Genomic DNA, 20,464 nt, shown 5'->3' on the forward strand with positions numbered 1-20,464 from the left:
AATAAATAAATAAATAAATATTAAAAAGAAAAATTCTAAAAAAAAAAATTCCTGGATAATATCAAGGAGACGTTATCTGGAGGACAATTGGAAATGTGTGCCTAGAAGTTCAGAAAGATGTCTGTCTGGTCTGGAGAGAGATTTGGGAGTCATGAGGAGATGGCTGATCTTTGGAGAAGGACAGGGCAGGGGAAAAGATGGAGAGAAAGGAGATATTAAGGAAAACAAACATTTTTAGAGGTGAGCATAGGTAACTTACATCACTGAGAGGGAAGTGCGGGGGAGGTGTAGGAAAAATTGCAAGACCCAGTGGTATTATTGCTAGAGAAGAGTTTTGAGAAAGAGGGAGAAGTCAATGGAATGTTACAGAGCCATCAAGGAAGAAAAGGACTGCAAAAAGGCAGCTGGCAATTAGAAGGTCACTGGTGACGTCGAAGAAAGTAGAGAGTGACAGCACCTGAGGAGTGATGGGGAGGACAGGAAGGAAGACAGGCAGGAAGGTGGGAGAGGCCAGGACAGAGGAAGTTTTTTTAGGATAGAGAAAATCTGTAAGTGAGGGAGAGGGAGACCCTGAGGATGCAACAGTTAGCTCTCCCGTTTCTGCGCTCGGGCTTTCTCTAGTCGTGGCGAGCAGGGTCTACTCTTCCTTGCGGTGCTCAGGTTTCTCACTGCGGTGGCTTCTCTTGTTGCAGAGCACGGGCTTCTGTAGTTGTGGCTTGCGGGCTTTAGAGCTCAGACTCAGTAGTTGTGGCTCACGGGCTTGGCTGCTCCCTGGCATGTGGGATCTTCCTGGACCAGGGCTCCAACCCGTGTCCCCTGCATTGGCAGGTGGATTCTTAACCACTGCACCACCAGGGAAGTCCCGTTAACTCCCCTTCTTTTATCTGAGATCTCTCATGCCTGGCTGAATAAAACACTTAGTACCTCCTTCAGGGCTCCACACCGACACCCCCACTCCCCCGCCACCCCCTCCCAGCTCCCCCAAAAAAGGTTGGCTGGAAAAGGCTCTCTCTGGTATAGGAGGATGGTAGAGATGTTAGATGGACAGGGCAGTGTGAATTTTTCTCTAGGTGCTGGTCACAGAATTTTTGTCCCTTATTTTCTCCGTCTTCAATGTGGTTCAAAACACCTGGTCTTCCAGGGTGTACTGAATTTTACAAGCCAACTCTTGTATTTTAAAAATACAAGTTATTAGAGAAGTAAATAGGATGACATTATTGATTCTCGAAGACTTGGACCACATCTCTCTATTTTATAAAATTCCCACAGTTGATGGTCACTCCCCAACCCCCCCATCGATATCTGTGATATCTATAACATCGAGTCCCCCAAACTGTGTAAAACATGCAGAAAACTCTGATGATAAAATCTGCTTCTCCCCATGTAAGGTCAGACACTGTCCACGGTTCTTTAGCTCTCTCGAGTTGCTTGGGGCACTAGTCGGTTATTACTCGGTTGTAATAGCAACTAGACTGCGGCCTCAAGATGGAAGGTGCTATGACAGTGCTAATTATTACGTTTTTGTTTGTTCATTTGTTTGGCCATGTGTTCAGATAGTCTTCAGTAGTGGCTCGCAAAGGGTGAACCCCAGAGAACAGCATTATCATCACCTGGGAACTTGCCAGAAATGCAAAATCTGGAGCCTCACTCCACACCTCTGGCCTCAGAAGCCCTGGGGGTGGGGCCCAGCCACGTGCATCTTGAGGCAGTTAAGGTGAAGTTGCGACGCGCTAAAGGTTGAGGGCCACGGATTTACCTGAGGCCTTTCTGTTCAGCCGCCCTTACCCAGCGGCATCACCTGGGGGCTTTTTAGAAATGCAGAATCTCGGGCTGCACCCTGACCCACGGAATCAAAACCTGCACTTAAACACTACCCTCAGGGGAGTCTGAGAAGCCTTGGTCTATACTACCGTGTTTGTATAACGTAATGAGGACCTCTTCCCCAGTAAGTTAAAAACCTGACAGCCTAACTGGAGGAGCGGTGAAAGTGCCTTGACATCCAAACCATTGAGCCCAAGGCGCCGCAGATTGCTTATCTTCACTGAGAAATGACAGGGCTCGGTGTCAGGCTGGGTAAAAAGGGGGTACGAGGAGGGGGAGACTCCGGGCGAGCACTCCGTATTCCAGGTGGGTCCCCAGAAGCAGGTGTGACTGGAAGGAACGAGAAGGGGGGCGATTTCCACGCAGGGGGGCGGGAAATAAAATGAACCTGGCGGGCGGAGAGGACGACGAGCGGGGGGGGCGCCTGGGAGGCCAAGCGGCTCGCCTAGCTTGGCAGGCGCTGAGGGGGAGCCCCTCCCTCGGGGGAGGCCAGAGGGCGGGGGTCGGGCGCGGAGAGGGAGGTGGGTCCGGGCCGGCGCGGGGGCGGGCGGTTCTGTGGCTCCCCGCCCCTGGCCCGCCCCTTCGCGGCGCCATTTTGCAGGCGGCTGTTGCGGGGACCATAGGCTGCGGCGGTTACTGCGGAGCCGAGGAGCGGCGGCAGGACGGGAGCCCGGCGATCTGCAGCCAGGTGAGAGCCGGGCCGCCGCGCCCCCCGCCCGGCCCACGGGCCGCACCTGCCGGGCCTAGTCGCGAGGGGCCCGCCGCGCCCACGAGGCCGGCCAGGAACGGCCCCCGCGCGCTGTCAGCGGCGCGGCCTGCGACCCCACACCCCGGCCCGTCTCCGGGGTCCCCCGGCCACCCTGACCGTGGGGCCCCGGGATGCCCGGCGACCCGCAGCCCCGCCGGGCCCCCGGGCTCTCACCCCTGCCTGCGGCCGGAGCCGCCGTTCGTTCGGGCCCTGAGGCCGCTTCGCGGGGAGGCGAGTGGGGTCCCCCCGGGACCCGGTCGCCGCCGCCTCCTCCCCGGTCCTCGGCCCGCGCGGCCTGGGGTCGCTCTGCGGTCGGCCCTCCGCAGGCGGTGCGCGCGGGCATCTCCGTGCCCCCAGGAATGCAGGGCCATCAAGAGGGGCAGCGGAGGGGGGTGCCTTTTACGTTTTTGCCTTCTTTCTCCCCTACAATGGCTGCGCCGAGTAATTTTAGGAGCTTTCGCTCCGACCCCAGGGCCTTTCTGTCTGGCCAGTTCCCCGGGGGTCGCCGTCCCCCTTGTTGCCACCTTGCTGGAAAGAGAAATTGTCATTTTCGAGTGGGACTAGTTTATGGGCGCAGAATTTTCTCCTTCCTATGACTGTAGATGTTCCTTTGATGGGCATCTGATAGGGATTCGGCCTACAGGCTGGGGGTTTTAAGCATGACTGATGGGAAATTCTTGATTGTCAATCCAAAGGATAAGTGAGGGCAACTGCGGGTGGAAGAAAGTCACTTATAAGGGATTTCTGGGTCTGAGGCATTAGCAGTTGCTGACTACTTTTAGTCGTGCAGTGATGGGAGAGAGGAGGGGGAAGATGCTGTCCCTGCTGATATTTGGACGTCTGTGTGCAGAGAAGGCAGTGTGAGGACGTGCACAGTCTAGTTTGAGCTGTCATTAATTGGCATGTGATCTCCCTCACCCAGTTTCTTCCTCTCTGAAGCCAGAGATTAGACGGATGGTTGGAACATTTTAATTTTTATATTTTTGCCTTTGAATGCTGTTGGACTGGGGCCTCGCCCTTCCAAGTTGCCTAGACCTGCCTTTTCACCTTTGCATATGACTTGGCCCACTTGGCCCCTGAAGGTGAGTCTGGTGAGATTTATAAAAAGGGCCTTTTGGCTCAGAAATTCTGAATTCTGTACAGGGTCATGGTTGACTCTATCAGGGTCACTTGTGAACCTATCACTACTGGTCTCTTTTCACTCATCCAAAATTTAATAGCTTTTGGGCACCTGCCTTTTAGAAGCCCAGCAGTAGGTGTGCACAGTGTAAGCCCTCATGACATACCTGTTAGTTAAAAGGGAATGAGTAGGTGTGTCCAGCTGACCACCTGTTACACCTGACAACCTAAATATGAGCTATCTGCTTTCTAGACTATGTCGTTGCCAAAATGGTGCCCAGCTTCGTTCTTTGAATACCAGGGCATTTTTCTTTTGATTTCTTTGCTTGGAGTCAGGAGTGATTTTTTTTTTTTTTTTTTTTAAGAAACTAGGTATTTCAGTAAATTTTCATAGTAGTTCCCTCCCGCTCCCAAAGGGCTGTGTGGCAGTTGTGTTTTCTGACTATAGCACAGTCAAGCCGAATTTTAATGTCTGTTAGGATGTTTCAAAAATGCTATGAAAGTACCTGTCTAGAATATTGGATAGGGTTTTGCTAGGTTTCATGCCACACTGCCTATCTGGTTTGTGTAGCAAAGGCTAGTGGATTTATAGTATCATTGCAGAAATGAGTTAGATGTACATCAGCTAATTTGGTGACAAGTGCTGTTAATCCAAATATTATTGACTAAAACCCAATCTTTTGCCTTCAAGTGGCCTAAGGTCTAGTGTGTTGGATACTGGAAATCCTGAGTTGGTTATTGCCATCTTCAGTGTCTCCAGAGACAAACCTGGGATCCATTTGGGTACTCATTTCTGGCATCACTGGTGACTTAATGGTTTTTCCCATTATGGTTAAGGGAATTAAAAGTCAGCAGTCATAATTTGCAATTATATAGTGCTTTGTACTTGTAAATGAAAGCTTTTTAAAAACTTATTTTTATTTAATCCTCTTATACTGTTTTATTTATTTATTTATTTTTGGCTGTGTTGGGTCTTAGTTGCTGCGCGCGGGCTTTCTCTAGTTGCGGCGAGCAGGGGCTACTCTTTGTCTCACTGTACTTGTGCTTCTCATTGGGGTGGCTTCTCTTGTTGTGGAGCACAGGCTCTAGGTGCGCGGGCTTCAGTAGTTGTGGCACGTGGGCTCAGTAGTTGTGGCTCACAGGCTCAGTAGTTGTGGCCCACGGGCTTAGTTGCTCCGCGGCATGTAGGATCTTCCCGGACCAGAGCTCGAACCCATGTCCCCTGCATTAGCAGGCGGATTCTTAACCACTGCGCCACCAGGGAAGTCCCTCATGCTATTTTAACTTAAACATTTTTCAGTCCTTCCCTGACCTGTTTCCAGGCCTTGCCTAAAAAACTCCCAACACGCTAATCTGTTCCCAGTGCCAGGTAACCTCATTAATTCATTTTCATTCCCTGCTGTTTTTCCAGTTATTCTCTCCTCAGAGGGCCTGAGTCTGGGCTTGCTTTCTTTCTTTTGCTGGGGAGCATTCCTGCTTCAGGTTAAGCTGTGAGCTACTACTAAGCGGTTTAAACTGGTCCTTTGTGCTCCTTATGGCACTCTCTTCATTTTCTCCCTGGCTTTGCTATTTCTGGCCTGTTGTTTTGTCACCGGTTCTAGATTGTTGTCTCTCTAAGAATTGAGGTCTGCTTGCAACTTATGCTTTTCACAGGCCTCGCCACATTTAATACATGTATTGACTGCTGACTGTGTGCCAGGTAACTATCTTGGTGCTCCAGATGCTGCATAGAGATTTCTTCCCCACACAGAGCTCACACTCTAGCCTGGAGGCAGACAATGAGACTTTGTACTCTGAAGAAGAATCTGGCAGGATTGGGGGTATTAAGTGTTGCCGTGGGAGCTGAAATTGTAGGAAATGTAGAACGGGAAGCTCTGAGTCATCGTTGAGTGAAGATGTGAAGGAAGTGAGTCATATGGATATCTGGGGGAAGAGCATTCCGTGGAGGAAACTGCAGATGCAAAGGCCCTGAGGCAGGAGAAAGAATGACTGAGGTCAGAAAGACGGGAGTTGAATCATTTAAGGCTGTGTGGCACCTAGAAAGCCCTGTGGATTTTACTTTGAGGTGGGGTAGGAGCCATTGGAGAGTTTTGAATAGAGGAGGGATAGAGAGATGCTGGTTGTTGATGTGTGAGAATAGAATGAGGTCAGGGTGAGCAGGGTAGGGCTGCAGGGCAGGCAGCTAGTACAGGGCTGAAGATGGTGATTGAGTGGAGGTGGGTGCCGGTGGGGTGGTGGTGAGAAGTGTCTCAGGTGGGGCTGAGGAGATTGCTGATGGACTGTCTGTGGAGGGTGAGAGAGGGAGTCGAAGGCAACGGCAGGGTTTCTGGCCTAAGCACCTAGAAGGAAAGTGGCTGCCCCAGGAGCCACATGCCGCATAAGTTAAGTTGCCATGCCAACCTGATGCAACTAAATGCAGTGGTAAGCAGAGGGTGGATGTTTTGGGGGAGGTCTTCTTCCATGGAAATGTAACTCTTCTTGGGAACTTCTCATTGTCCTTTGTCTTAATTCTCTCCTCTGACCTCAGTCAGCTAAGTTCCTCACCTCAGGTCTAGGTGACCTCTAAGATCCTCCTTGAAAATTTACCCCATGAAGGAAAGTTCCATCTACTCGTTTTTTCATAACCATCTCTTGCATTACTTCATATTTTTGTTGTTGTTGTTGTTGTTATGCAGGCCTAAAATCTAAAGGTAGCACAAAAAGCAAAAATTCGGATTCATCAAAAATGGCCTCTGACAAGTCCCTACATCTTAGGAAGTGTGGTAGACATGATTTGCATATACACTATATACAGAAATATCTAAGTATTCAAGTGTAATGGGTACAGTAGTGGATACTGCATAGGCTCATGGAGGATCATACTTAGGACTTGAATCAAGTAGTCTCACTGCCTGTGAACTTTTCAGCAACTTAAGAGTGCAGCTTGCAGCCTCTTCCTGTTGGCCATGGTCTTGACTCCAGTTCTTCCTTCATCATTGTTTCTCTGTAACCTCGATGAGTTCTTCAGTTTCCTCCTTCAGTGAGGGGGTCAGGGTTGCACTGTGCCTCATGTTGCCTGGTTGCCACAAACCATGGCTTTTTATGGTCTATGGTCCAGAAAGCCTTTATTCACGGGTTCTTTCCACAGGTTTTTCCCAAAGCAGCTGATCTTTCAGTCTCCTTGTGTCAGTTGCCCTGGGGCATCTCAATGAGTGCCTGGTGGAGGTTCACCCATCTGGGTGGCCACCTGTCTCTCATTTATGTGCATGTGACTCTTACCGAGTTGAATCTTCCCATCTTCTAAGTTGAACTCAAGAGCAGTTTAAAACTCTTCTCTCCAGGAGCCTCTCTAAGCAGTAGAGGAGACCCAAGAAAGACTAGACAATGAGCCCCATGTGATAGGGCCAGTGCAATAATGATGGTGCCAATGGGTATTGGCTATGTGCTGAACACTTGAGGTCACTATTGTTGGTTTCAGCAGCTGGCAGCCAACGTGGTTCTGGTCTGCATCTTATCAGTGAAGTAACTGGAGCTTGATAAACTTTTCTAACTTAACTCTTGGGTCTTGAATTCTGCTCTTAATGCTCCAGTACACCTTGGGACCTTCAATGATAGAATGCTATTCCCAAGTCTTGCCTGAAGGTCTGTGTTTCTTAGCTCCTGTTGGCATAGAAGAGGGCAGGGAAACTAGTGTCAGTTGGTCAACAGGTGCTTTGCCTAGCACTTCCTGTGTTTACTAATGGCATTTAATCACAGCAGCCATATGGTAATAGGTATTACTATTCCCATGTTACATCTGAGGATGCTGAAGTTGATGGTGGGCAACTCCTTGCCCAAGGTCATAATAGCTGAGTCAGAATTTGACCCAGGGCTGGTCTGATTGCTATGCTCCATTGGGTGGGTGTGGGGGAGGGGGAGGTGGGAATGGCATGAGTAAAGGTGGAGAGGTTTGTGAGAGGAGTTCAATGTGTCAGGATGGTTGGAGGGAGGCTGAGGATGAGGTGGGTGGAAAGGGTGTACAGAGCTTAAAGGTCCTTTTGATACTATATTATGGGGCTTGAATTTTGTCTGGAAGACCACCAAGAAATTCCCAGAAGGGGAGTGACTTGTAGAGATGTGCATTGTAGGAAACTTTGGGGCAGTGTGGAGGGTACATGCTGAGGCTGAAGGAGAACAGATCGTCTTCGCTTTCTCCTGCCTCCTCTTATCCATCCTGTTGTTCATTCCAGGCTCAGTGTTTTCTTCTCTGCATCCCAGCTTGGGTCCTTTGCTCCTTCCTTTCCGTCATTTATTCCTGCAGGATCCTTCCACAACCCCCTACCCCAACACATGCACATTTCTTTTATACAGGCTTCCTTTGAGGTGGCTTCGCTTTGTTCAAGTGAAGACATATATGACCCAGCGTTAATTAAACCTGCATTAACTTTTCCATTCTGGACCAAGGCTTCATTATAGAGGTCTTGGTATAATGACTCAGTGGATGGTCTTCTCCCCAACTTCTGATGAAAAGCACTGCTTGAAACGCTGTTTCTCACAATTCCGCTGTAGTTGGGATTTCAGTCTCCAATTCATTGTGGCTTTCTTGTCCCCTCTGCAGTGCTGGCTTAAATTCTTTGCTGTCTCCAAAGGCATATCACCTGGTAGGGGGTACAGCCTCTTCCTGTCTAACATGATAGATCTTAAACTTGAGAGTTTCTCATTCAGAAGGTCTGGGATGGGGCCTGGTCTGCATTTCTAACCAGTTCCCAGATGATGAGGATGCTGCTGATTGGGGAACCACCAGCACTTGTTTTTGTAAATCAGGTTTCACTGGGACATAGTCATGCCCATTCAAGAGACCATATGACCTGCAAGCCTAAAATATTTGCTATCTGGCTCTTGTAGAAAGTTTGCTTATCCCTGCTTCATAGTAACACTTATGTGGTCAGTGCTGAAAAGTTTTGAGTTCAGGACTTCCCTGGTGGTCTAGTGGTTAAGACTCTACACTGCCAATGCAGGGGGCATGGGTTCCATCCCTGGTCGGGGAACTAAGATCCCACATGCCGTGTGGTGCAGCCAAAAGACAAAAAAAGTTTGAGTTCATATTTTATTATCAAGAGCTCTTCCTTTTTCTTTCTTTTTTAAAAAAGTATTTATTTATTTATTTTGGCTGCGTGAGCTCTTGAGGCACGTGGACTCTTAGTTGCGACATGCAGATTCCTTAGTTGTGTCACACGAACTTTTAGTTGCTGCATGCATGCGGGATCTAGTTCCCCGACCAGGGATTGAACCCCAGCCCCCCTTGCATTGGGAGTGCGGAGTCTTACCCACTGGACCACCAGGGAAGTCCCTCAGGATCTCTTTCTATATTAATACATTGCTTCACAAATTATTCCACATAAGTATGGTATGGGGGAATATATGCATATTTTGAAGTGTTAAGGAGTATAAAAAGCATGACACTTTTAAGTCTTTTTATCTAAAATTAATGTAAAGTTTATATTCTATTCCAGAAACATCAGTGCTTGGTTTAACATGAAACACTTTTCCTCCCTAATCTTTGAGTAAAATTGATGCTGTTAGACATGTTACATTTGATCCTGCTTTCACTTTCCTTGAGAAATATGCTATTAAGATTTGCGTTTTTTAAACAAATGCTAGAGAGGGTGTGGAGAAAAGGGAACCCTCCTACACAGTTGTTGGGAATGTAAGTTGGTGCAGCCACTATGGAAAACAGTATGGAGGTTCCTCAGAAAACTAAAAATAGAATTACTATACGATCCAGCAGTCCCACTCCTGGGGATATATCTTGACAAAACTATAATTCAAAAAGATACAGGGACTTCCCTGGTGGTCCAGTGGTTAAGAATCTGGTTAAGATTCTTAATTCTTAATTCTGGTCCAGTGGTTAAGATTGAACACGGGTTCGATCCCTGGTCAGAGAACTAAGATCCACGTGCTGCGGGACAGCTATGCCCATTCTCCACAGCTATGCCCGTGCTCCACAACTACTGAGCCCACGTGCTCTGGAGCCCGTGTGCCACAACTAGAGAGCACGTGCGCCATAACTAGAGAGCCCGTGTGCCACAACTACTGAGCCTGCATGTTCTGAAGCCCCTGCACCACAACTAGGAAGAAGCCCGTGCACTGCAACAAAAGACTCCACATGCTGCAGTGAAGATCCCGTGTGCTGCAACTAAGACCCAACATGGATAAACAAATAAGTAAATAAATAATTTTAAAAATTAAAAATAAAAGATACATGTACTCCTATGTTCATAGCAGCACTGTTCACAGTAGTGAAGACATGGAAGCAACCTAAATGTCCATTGACAGATGAATGGATAAAGAAGATGTGGTACATATATACAATGGAATACTACTCAGCCATAAAAAAGAACAAAATAATGCCATTTGCATCAACATGGATGCACCTAGAGATTATCATGTTAAGTGAAGTAAGTCAGAAAGAGAAAGACAAATATCATATTATATCACTTACCTGTGGAATCTAAAATATGGCACAAATGAACTTATCTATGAAACAGAAACAGTCTCATAGACATAGAGAACAGACTTATGGTTGCCAAGGGGGAGGAGGGGGTAGAGGAGGGGGTAGAGGAGGAATGGAGTGGGAGTTTGGGGTTAGTAAATGCAAACTGTTACATATAGAATGGATAAAAAACAAGCTTCTGTACAGCACAGGGAACTATATTCAATATCCTGGGATAAACCATAATGGAAAAGAATATAAAGAATGTGTATATGTGTATAGCTGAGTCACTTTGCTGTACAGCAGAAATTAACACAACATTGTAAATCAACTATGCTTCAATAAAAAAATAAATTTAAAAAAATTTGAATTTTTGGTCATAAGTTGTGAATATATGCTCTATGCTTTGAATTCAAATCTGTCAGTTGTTTATCTTTCCAATGCCTTCTCTATCCCAAGATTTTATAAATATGCATGTATATTTTCTCTTAGTTCTTTTTTTAATATTCAGCTATATTTGTATTGGAGTATGGTATGAAGTAAGGATTTTTTTCTCTACATTAATTCCAATACCATTTATTCATTAATTCATTCTTTTCTTATTAACTTATTAACCATAATCATATGCTGAATCCTTATATCTGTCATGGGACTTATTGTGTTATTCCATTTATCTGTGTATTCCTTAGCCATGACCTTGCTATTTTCATCATAATAATCACTTTATAGTAGGCTTTACTATGTAATAGTGCCTATGCTCAGTTTTTTTCCCAGTATGTTTCAGTTTAGGGTTTCAAAACAACTTCTAATGGACAGTTTCATTGAATGTATGTTAATTTGGGGAGACTTTTCATCTTTATAATACTGAATTGTTCTGTCCATAAACAAATCTTTTGATTCATACAGATCTTTAATAGGTCTCATTTTTTAGATTCTTCCTAATGTATGGTCTACAGATCACTTATTTTTTTTCTTTCTTGCAGTACGCGGGCCTCACTGCTATGGCCTCTCCCGTTGCGGAGCACAGGCTCCGGACGCGCAGGCTCAGTGGCCATGGCTCATGGGCCTAGCCGCTCCGCGGCATGTGGGATCCTCCTGGACCGGGGCACGAACCCGTGTTCCCTGCATCGGCAGGCGGACTCTCAACCACTGCGCCACCAGGGAAGCCCTACAGATCACTTATTGATTGCTCTTTATTTTAAAATACTTGCTATTTAGAATGAGGTGATTTTCCTCCTTCTCCCTTACATATACACTATTTCCTAATTGGTATAAAGCAAGTATACTGCCTTCAGTCTATATCTCTTATAACTGACCTCCTATGTTGTTCAGCTTAGTTAATGCTAGCCAAAATCTGTACACTTGACAAAATAAAAAGTTATTTCTTGCTCACATTTTTCTAGGTGGTTCTCCCTTAACTGGTGAGTCAGGGATTTAGACTCCTTCCATCTTATAACACAATATCTGGCCTCTAAGTTTGCCAGACTTTGGCAAATTTTGTGTATGGAAGATTTTTTTTATGGGTCAAGCTTGGAGTTGGTAGTATTTTCTTCCACAGTCTCTTGGCCCTATCCTAGATGCAAGGGAGCTGGGAAACAGAGTCATTTTGTGTGTCAACAAGGAAAATGAAATAGCACTGTGCCTGGTGTACTACCTAACCAAACTCTGTTATTCTTACTTTTCAGTTGATTCTCTTTAGTTTCTTAGGTAGGCAGTCATAATAGCTGCAAACCATCATTTTTTTTTCTTCTTAAATACTTTTTTCTTAATGTAAAATGCAGAGTACTTACACAACAGGTTTAAATGTGGTAGTGGTCCTTCTTATTTTCAATATTTATTGGAATGCATTATTGTATATAATCTTTAATGGTAGTAAAGTGTCCTATTTTCAATGTCTTTTTCACTAAATTACAGTATACATAGTGTTTTGAATGAACAAAGTTTGTCACCTTGACATTGACTCTGGAATTTTATGTACCATAAAAAAACTTCTTGGTAGAGTCTGTCCCTGTTTTTGTGGTAATTCTCTAAATTCAGTTTCCATGCTGATTTAAGGATGACCTCAAATTTCTTGCTGGAAGGAATTATACAAGTTATATCTTTCCTTCAGGTTCAGATATTCTGTGCTGTTTGCATCTTTTGTGTCAGGGATTCTGACCCCCAGTCTTTGAAAATGTTCTCTCCCTCAGAGAAGTTTTGTGGGTTCTTGTTTCTCATTATTTTTTCATGCCTGTGAAGGTAAACAATATACTAGCTATATCAATTTTTCCCTTTATGTTCTCCTTTTTGTACCTGCTTTTTGACACCCAGTCAAAAAGTTGGGGCCTTGCATTTCCAGCAGGGATCCTGAATATCCTAGGAGCAGGAGGCTCCTCTGAACCCACACAGAAGTCCTGGGAGGTAAATGGGGTAGAACACCTTTTATTACTTCACTAGATCAATAAAAACAGACATGGGGTCCAATTCACTTTTTTTAAAAAAATTAATTTATATTTTGGCTGCATTAGGTCTTTGCTGCTGCGCGCAGGCTTTCTCTACTTGTGGTGAGCGGGGGGCTCCTCTTCACTGTGGTGCGTGGGCTTCTCATTGTGGTGGCTTCTCGTTGTGGAGCCTGGGCTCTAGGTGCGTGGGCTTCAGTAGTTGTGGCATGCGGGCTTGGTAGTTGTAGCTCTTGGGCTCTAGAGTGCAGGCTCAGTAGTTGTGGCACACGGGCTTAGTTGCTCTGCAGCATGTGGGATCTTCCCGGACCAGGGCTTGAACCCGTGTCCTCTGCATTGGCAGGTGGATTCTTTTTTTTTTTTTTGCAGTACGTGGGCCTCTCACTGCTGCGGCCTCTCCTGCTGCGGAGCATAGGCTCCGGACGCTCCGCGGCATGTGGGACCCTCCTGGACCGGGGCACAAACCCGCATCCCCTGCATTGGCAGGCAGGCTCCCAACCACTGCGCCACCAGGGAAGCCCTGGCAGGTGGATTCTTAACCACTGTGCCACCAGGGAAGTCCCCAGTTCACTTTTTCTAATGCTTAGTTCATTGCCTAGGGTGATGCTCCAAAGTGGTTTCAATTTTCTTTCAATTTGTTTTTGCCTCTGAGATTTTGTACTTATTGTTGTGTTTCTTTTTGTGGGGTGGGGGTGCACACCAAGTGGCTTGTGGGATCCTTGTTCGCCGACCAGGCATCGAACCTGAGCCCTCCTGCCTTTGAAACGCAGAGTCTTAACCACTGGACCTCTAAGGAAGTCCCTTGTTTTGTTTCTTGAATAGGTGTCAATTAACTCCTAAAATATATTTTCTAGACTTGGTTTTGACTGACTCATTTTTCATCAACATATATATGTCTGTGTGTCTGTGTGTGTGTATCTCAAAAACAAGTGTCACAAAAACATTATATGCTGTGTATTCTGATATTTTCTATTTCTGTTTCACTAACTAAAAAAATTAGTTGTGTCACCCAAATCGATTTTGTGATCTGGTCATGCAATGTAAGGCTGGAAGTAAGGCCTTTGAGTTAGTACGAATAAATAACCTTTTTATTGTATGGTAAAGGAACCATATGAGGTTCTGTGGGAATGACAGGGAAAGGGCGGGGCACTTGACCGAATAGCCTTAAAAAAAAAGCATTATTGAGATACAATTCACACACCATAAAGTCTACCCTTTGAAAGGTACACTTCAGTTGTTTTTAGATTTGTGTAACCATTACCAGTATCTAATTTCAGAACATTGTTTTTCACCCGAAAGAGAAATCCCATACCTGTTAGCGGTCATTCCCCTTTCTTCCCTCCCCCTACCAGGCCTTGGCAACCACTAATCTGTACTCTATTTCTGTGAATTTGCCTTATCTGGACATTTCATATCAATGGAATCATGCAATATGTGGTCTTTTGTGATTGGCTTTTTACTTAGCATAATGCTTTTATGGTTCATCCACCTTGTCGCAAGAATCAGTGCCACATTTTGTTTATCCATTAATGAGTTGATGGACTTTTGGGATGTTTCTAGATTTCAGCTGTTAATAATGCTGCTGTGTACATTCATGTACATGTTTTTGTGTGATAATGTTTTTAATTTGGTAAATATCAAGGAGTGGAATTACTGGATTATATGGTAATTCTGTGTTTAAAATTTTGAGGAACTGCCAAACTTTTGCAAAGTGGGTGCATCAGCAATTTATGATGGTTCCAATTTCTCCACATGCATTATTGTCTGCCTTTGAGTGTAGCCATCTCAGTGGGTGTGAAGTGTGTCTTGTGGGTTTTATTTGCATTTTCCTAATGGTGTGGAGCATCTTTTCATGTGCTTGTTGACCCATTGTATGTCTTCTTTGGAGAAATGTCTATCAAATCCTTTGCCCATTTGTAAATTGTATTGTCTTTTTATTGTTGAGTTGTAAGCTTTCTTAATATATTTGACATATGAGTCCCTTATCTGATATATACTTTACAAATAACTTTTACCATTTTATGTGTTGTGTTTACTTTCTTGCTGGTGTCCTTTGAAACTGAGTTCTAAATTAAACTTTCTGAAATTTTAATTAAAAACTTCTGGTTTTTAATTTTGTCAAAGTCCCATTTCTCCTTTTTTGTTGCTTGTACTTTTGTTGTCATATCTAAGAAGATTTACTGCTGTGTTTTCTTTGAAGAGTTTTATAGTTTATTTCATAGATTTGGGTCTTTGATCCTTGTTGTATATGGCGTGAGGTAGGGGTCCAACTTCATTCCTTTATGTGTTGATTTCCAGTCATGTCAGCAACATTTTTTGAAAAGGCTATTCATTCCCCCATTGAATTGTCCTGGCACCCTTGTCAAAAATCACCTGACAAATGTTAAGATTTATTTCTGAATTCTCAATTTTATTCTGTTGATTTATATGTTTATCTGTATACTGGTACTATACTGTCTTAATTACCACAGCTTTGTATTAAGTTTTGAAATTGGAAAGCGTGAGTCCTCCATTTTGTTCTTTTTCAAGATTGTTTTGGCTATTCTATGTCCTTTGCATTTCCATTTGAATTTTAGGATCAGTTTGTCAATTTTTGCCAAAAAGGCAGATGGAATTTTTGATAGTGATTACAGTGAATCTGTAGATCAATCTGGGTAGTATTGTCAAGAATTATATATATATATTTTAACATCTTTATTGGAGTAAATTGCTTTACAATTGTGTGTTAGTTTCTGCTTTATAGCAAAGTGAATCAGTTATACATATGTCCCCTTATCTCTTCCCTCTTGCGTCTCCCTCCCTCCCTCCCAGCCTCCCTATCCCACTGCTCTAGGTGGTCACAAAGCACCGAGCTGATCTCCCTGTGCTATGCGGCTGCTTCCCACTAGCTGTGTATTTTACATTTGGTAGTGTATATATGTCCGTGCCACTCTCTCACTTTGTCCCAGCTTACACTTCCCCCTCCCCATATCCTCAAGTCCATTCTCTAGTAGGTCTGCGTCTCTATTCCCCTCTTGCCCCTAGGTTCTTCATGACCATTTTTTTTTTTAAGATTCCACATATATGTGTTAGCAAGAATTTTATATATATATATATATATATATATATATATATTTATTTATTTATTTATTTATTTTTGTTGTTGTTGTATGCGGGCCTCTCACCGTCTCGGCCTCTCCCACTGTGGAGCACAGGCTCCGGACGCACAGGCTCAGTGGCCATGACTCACAGGCCCAGCCGATCTGTGGCATGTGGGATCCTCCCAGACCGGGGCCATGAACCCGGCGGACTCTCAACCACTGCACCACCAGGGAAGCCCGAATTATATGTTTTTAATTGAAAAATTTCTTGAGAATATATGTATCTGTACTAGGAGCAATACATTCTGATATTTTTTTTCTAGTCTATTCCATTCTTTTATTTATTTTTTAATTAAAACGGTTGCTGGCCCCAGCCCACTGCATTGATTTCTCTACTCACTCTGGTGAGTCATTATGTGATGTTTGAAAAACATGCTTCAAGTCAGTGCTCCTTAACCTTGACAGCAAATTGGAATCATCTAGGGTGCAGTTGATCAGAATACAGCATAAGCATAGAGGTTTTAAAAAATCTCTCAGGTGATTCTGGTGTGCAGCCAGGTTTTGAGAACCCTTGCTATAAATGAACTAAAATGCAGATATTTACCGCTTTTAAAGACTTTGCATAGTTGACTAACTGTGAGATCCTCATGTGTGGAGCATTAGGTCACTTTGGTGAAGAATGTATTAGAGAGGTCTATGCACTTTCTCTTAATTTAATATGATCACTGATGTTATTCTCCCAATAAATGATTTTGCTTTTGACTTCCTCCCAGGTATGTGTAGTTGTCCCTAGTCTGTACAGAGAGCAAGGATAGAGTGGAGTCCCTGGAGTCTGTTATTTCTCAGGAATTTTAGTGTTCTTTTTCTTTTTGCTCTAGGAAATGGGGTGATTTGAGAAGAACATGCAGGAAATTCAGTGATTTTAGGGATTATGATATGGAGAACACAGAAGCTGTTGGTTAGAATCGCTCTTGAAGTATATGAAGCAATTGGTCAGAATTAAGATAAGAATTACAGGAAAAAGATCTGGAAGTGGGACTGGTGTCCTGTCTTAGAGATATTAAGGAATATTAGGATTGTGGTGAAAACTCATACACAAAATAGTTTCATTTACTCATTGATGATCCTTTTTTTTCTGACTTATTTGAAAGTAAAATGCTTGTGTGTATATGCATGCATACATATATGTTTGTGTTTATTTGTGTGTGTTTCAAAATAGAGATCATACAGGACCTTTTTTTTTTTTTTTTGCTGTGGTGAACATAATACAGTGGTGAACAGCCTTGTACAGAAATCTATATGCATCTTTCTGATTTTTTTTTCTTCAGACTACATTTTTGGAGGGGATGCATTTGCATTTTTAAGGCTTTGATACATATGTAATTTATGCCAGATACTTCTGCATCCAGGTTAGGGAATTACTGTTATTATTTAAACTTAAAAAATTTTTTAAAACAGTTTGGGTGAAGGATAGAACCATGTTTCTTTTGCTTTTCTTTGATAACTAGTGAGTTTGAACACTTTTTATTGAGGTTCTTTTGCCATTTGTATTTTGTTTGGCTTACTCATTTCTTTCACCAATTTTTCTAATCTTGTGTTCATCTTTTTCCTGGTGATTTATAGCAGGTCTCTTTTTAAAAAAAATTTATTTACTTTATTTATTTTTGGCTACGTTGGGTCTTTGTTGCTTCGTGCGGGCTCTCTCTGGTTGTAGCGAGTGGGGGCTACTCTTTGTTGTGGTGCACAGGCTTCTCATTGTGGTGGCTTCTCTTCTTGCAGAGCACGGGCTCTAGGCACATGGGCTTCAGTTGTTGTGGCTCGTGGGCTCAGTAGTTATGGTTCATGAGCTCTAGAGTGCAGGCTCAGTAGCTGTGGCACACGAGCTTAGTTGCTCTGCAGCATGTGGGATCTTCTTGGACAAGGGCTCGAACCTGTGTCCCCTGCATTGGCAGGCGGATTCTTAACCACTGAGCCACCAGGGAAGCCCAGCAGTTTTTTTTTTTTTTTTTTTGCGGTACGCGGGCCTCTCACTGCTGTGGCCTCTCTCCCCGCGGAGCACAGGCTCCGGACGCGCAGGCCCAGCGGCCATGGCTCACGGGCCCAGCCGCTCCACGGCATGTGGGATCCTCCTGGACCGGGGCACAAACCCGCGTCTCCTGCCTCAGCAGGCGGACCCTCAACCACTGCACCACCAGGGAAGCCCCCCAGCAGTTCCTTTTATATCCAGGATATTTGCACTTTAATAAATGTTACAGATATTTTGCCCATTTTGCCTTATAATTTTATTTTATGATGTATTCAAGACATTTTTAATTTGTAGCTCATTTTTCTTGGGGTTTAGTTTTCAAAATAAAAATCTAATCTTTTTTCAAAGGAAATATTTTTCTTAAAGATGAATAATCAGAACATGATTTTGTTTAAAATATTTTTTAGATTTCAAATTTGCTTGTCTGTTAAAATATGCTTGGAACTATCAGCTGAATTAAAAAATAAAATTTGAACTTGAAGATTTTTCAACATCTTGGTCCCAATAAATGGGAACTTTAAGTGGTATGGTCTGAAAGTTGGGTGCTCTTATTCTAAGCAGCCGGAAAGTGAGGCTAGGTGTCATTTATAAACTTTCCACTCAAGTTTTAAATTTCGGTACCTTTGGTGTTTAGTGCTTGTCCCTTTGGGCACATAGGATGTCTATTTTCGGTTGATGGAGCTCTTGTGCCTTAATTCCTTACTTTTGTTCCAGTACTATTAAAAAATAAAATTTGAGACTTTTGCATCATACTTTGATAATAGCCTTATGTGACTCTGATGATATCCTTTAGGATTTTTTCAAAAAACGGGCTTCCCCTTGTATTCCAGGTCTCTAGAAACACTCATCCTAACTACATTTTAGGGCTAACTCCTCGAGGTTGTGGGCAGGGAACTTAGTGTAGCAGCGGCATGGAGTAGGCACTAAGAGCCCTCTGCCATCCTGGCACTGTTTTCCTCTCCGTAGCTTCTCAGGAGAAATGAGTGTAGTCTGGGTTCTGGTTATTTTGCTGCCTCTACAGGGTTTGAGTCTCTGCTGCGGCATTTCTAAACCCTTTGTGTTCATTCTCCCACCCTCCTTTGTTGAGCACCATCTTTGGGCAGAGTGCTGGGTCAGGCACTGGGGCACAGTTCGGGAGAAGCAGCCTTGTCTGGGACTCTGGCATGACCATCTCCAGGTCTTCTCTGGTTTTGAGCTCAAAATTTTGACTCCCAGGATTTTAATCTGATCATTATCTAATTGTGATCACTCCTAGACATTTTGGAAAGGTTTTAAGAGTTTTTTTTTTTTTAATTGAGTTATAGTTGATTTACAGTGTTGTGCCAATCTCCACTGTATAGCAAAGTGACTCAGTTTTACACATATAGACATTCTTTTTTTAAATATTATTTTCCATTATGCTTTATCCCAGGAGATTGGATATAGTTCTCTGTGCCATACAGGAAACCTTGCTGATTATCCGTTCTAAATGTAATAGTTTGTGTCTACCAACCCCAAATTCCCAGTCTATCCCTCTCCCTCTCCCCCTCCCTCTTGACAACCACAAGTCTGATCTCCATGTATGTGAGTCTGTTTCTGTTTTGTAGGTAGGTTCATTTGTGCCATATTTTAGATTCCACATATAAGTGATATCATATGGTATTTGTCTTTCTCTTTCTGACTTACTTTACTTAGTACGATAATCTAGTTGCATCCAAGGAGGTTTTGGGTTAGTGTACATAAAACAGGCTTTTCAGCTTGATTGAGCTGGGCAGTGCTTGTTCACACACTGAGGCACAGTCTACTAGGGAAAGTGGAACCATTTCTGTTAGCCGAGTTTGAGTTACTGTCACCACTGATCATTGCCATTGGCTTGTGATATTAACTTGGTCATTTTGCCAAGAATATAAGTCAGGCATTACTGCCTGATTTAGGTAATTAGGTAGATTGGCAAGACCCCCATTTTTCTTAAACTAAGTTTTTATTATCCCATTTGTAATATGGGATTAAATAAGTGAAGGAAAGGCATCTTATTTTTTTTTTGAAAGATAGTTGCAACTTAAGCATGTGGGCAAAAATTTTTAGTGCCTCTTTTTGCATATGTATTTGTGAATTTTAAACTCTTTTTCTAATCACAAATATATACATTCATAAGTAATGTATAAAACAAAAAAGCATAAAGAAATGACATCACCTGGAATCTGACACCCAGGGAGGATCACTGTTAATGTTTAGGTAAGTGTCTATACTGCCTGGCTTTTCAAATAAGTGTAGTTTTTTTTTTTTTTTTTTTTTGGTGGTATGCGGACCTCTCACTGCCGTGGCCTCTCCCATTGCGGAGCACAGGCTCCGGACGCGCAGGCCCAGCGGCCATGGCTCACGGGCCCAGCCGCTCCACGGCATGTGGGATCCTCCCGGACCAGGGCACGAACCCGTGCCCCCCGCATGGGCAGGCGGACTCTCAACCACTGCGCCACCAGGGAAGCCCAAGTGTAGTTTTTATATAAAAATGATGTTCTGCCTTTTTTCCCCCCACTTAGTAGCAGATCATGACTATTTCCCCATGTCATCAGATAGTTATTATAGAATGGCTTTGTAGTATTTTATCATAAAGTACTTTACTGTCATAATTTACTTAGACTTGTTCTACAACTAAAGTTAATATAATTATACTTATCTAGTTATTTTCTAGAACAATGATTTTATTAGATATGCATTTTTTAGAGATGGATGTTACATATATTAAAATGATTTTGAACAAAAACATCTGGCTGAAAATAATGGTGACTGTTTTTCTGATCT

At 43.6% G+C, this 20,464-nt stretch overlaps 1 protein-coding gene across 1 annotated transcript in view; it reads left to right on the forward strand.

The window, feature by feature from the left end:
• The first annotated feature begins 2,399 nt into the window (after positions 1-2,399).
• The window catches only part of SLC23A2 (solute carrier family 23 member 2), a 134,411-nt gene continuing 116,346 nt past the window's right edge, over positions 2,400-20,464 (forward strand). Inside the window, exon 1 of the mRNA XM_059037631.2 lies at positions 2,400-2,509. The gene's annotated coding sequence lies outside the window, so the exon portion shown is untranslated. The remainder of the gene's footprint in view (positions 2,510-20,464) is intronic.

Source organism: Kogia breviceps, chromosome 14, assembly GCF_026419965.1.
Source record: "Kogia breviceps isolate mKogBre1 chromosome 14, mKogBre1 haplotype 1, whole genome shotgun sequence".
NCBI classification, from domain to species: domain Eukaryota; kingdom Metazoa; phylum Chordata; class Mammalia; order Artiodactyla; family Physeteridae; genus Kogia; species Kogia breviceps.